The sequence below is a fragment of the Octopus bimaculoides genome, chromosome 1 (assembly GCF_001194135.2).
Source record: "Octopus bimaculoides isolate UCB-OBI-ISO-001 chromosome 1, ASM119413v2, whole genome shotgun sequence".
NCBI classification, from domain to species: Eukaryota; Metazoa; Mollusca; class Cephalopoda; order Octopoda; family Octopodidae; genus Octopus; species Octopus bimaculoides.
The window spans coordinates 165,372,547-165,374,315 of NC_068981.1; positions in this window are offsets into that span (position 1 = coordinate 165,372,547).

Here is a 1,769-nt window from a genome sequence, read left to right on the forward strand (position 1 = left end):
TATATATATATATATTTACAGAGAGTAAGAGAGATGGGGTGAACTTCCTTAATATACAATCAATACAGAAATGTAATTTCGTTTTCAGTTTTGTGCTTTCTGAATATTGTTTTATAGAATTTGAAGGTTATAAATAATTTTTCTGTTTAAAATTGATACTCATTTCATCATTCAGTATGGGCACCAAGAAACATGACGAAAGCCAAATTATGATTATTGTATGTTTGCCATATTTCCTGATCAACTGGTATTTGAGCAGTGAACACAGGAAATATTTCTTTTCGACAGAAACTGAAGAAACAAATGATCTTAGGAGCGAATATTTATCGGGAAAGACCTTAATTACACCTATACTTTTACTATGTCATATGAACTCTATCTACGATCTAGTGAAACGACTCTTAATTTCTAAGGGACAAAAAAAACAGGGCGTTAAAATGCAAAGAGTAGTACAAAATGTGACTAGAGAAAGATAGCCAAGAGTCATGATCTGGATGCAGGGCGGTACCTTGCGCAAGTGTCTTTTACCAATGCCTTGTAAGTGAATTTGTTGATGGCAACCGTGTGGAAGCTCACCATTATCCAGATCTAACCAAAGCCGATTTCTTCTAGAAAAGAGAAGCGGAAGCACGCAGAAGGGGAGATGAGGAAAGAGGAAAATGCACCCCAGTAATGAACTGGCACCTTATTTATCCATCCTGAAAGTATGACTGGTAAAATAGACTACAGTAGGATTTGAACTCAGAGGGTAGAGCACCAGAATGCTCTAACTACAGTGTACGCATGCGTATGTGCGTGCGTACGTGTGTATGTGTTTGTATTTTGGTTATGGGTATAGTCAGGTAGTGGGTAGCGATTTTCTTCACTACTTCAGGGAGTGACGACCCTGCCGGACACGAGTCCCAGGCTCAGCTGGCTCCCGCTGACTGTACCTAGTATGAGCCCCTATCCAGCGTTACGGAAAGGAGACAACTTTCAAAGAAATCCGGAGTGGAGCCCCGTAGGCGGTTTAGTGTTCGACTCGACACTCTTCCAGCAGCTCCTGCAACCAAGGCGGTGCCAAACGTAATGCTCTGCACTCCTTTGGACTACATCAGCAAGGTCGAGAGACGAATCCTGACGATTGGTCTTCCCAGGATCTTCTTACATCTAGCCCAGGCCTGCGCAAAACTGGAGAGGAAACTGGAGAAGACACGAAATGTAAAAACCAGACTGGATTAATTTATGCGCAACTCCATTGTCTCCCGAGACAAAAGGATGTCAACAACAAATAGTTATTTAACAAGCCTGCCTCCTTGAATAGACATCTAATGAAAGATGTTCTTCTTGTGACTATCATGTATATTTATATGTGAAACTTTTAAAGGACTATCAACTTCGGGGTGGGGGTGAGTCAAAACTCTACAGTCAATAGTGCAAGCAGTCGAACAGTGTTCCAAATGGTTCTAATCAAGAAAGAATGGGAATTAACTCTAGAAGGCATAGCTCGACCAACGTTCGACCGTGTTGCAGAACTGAAGTGGTTACATTATTGAAAGTACGTTGGCATTGTGGTATCTGATTACCCAGGTAAAGGTTAAAACACGAACAGTAGCACAAAATGTGGCTGGAGAAGGGTAGCTAGGAGTCATGACCTGTATGTATGCATGTATGTATGTATGTATGTATGTATGTATGTATGTACGTATGTATGTATGTATGTATGCATGCATGTATGTATGTGTGTATGTGTATATGTGTGTATACATATATATATATATATATATATA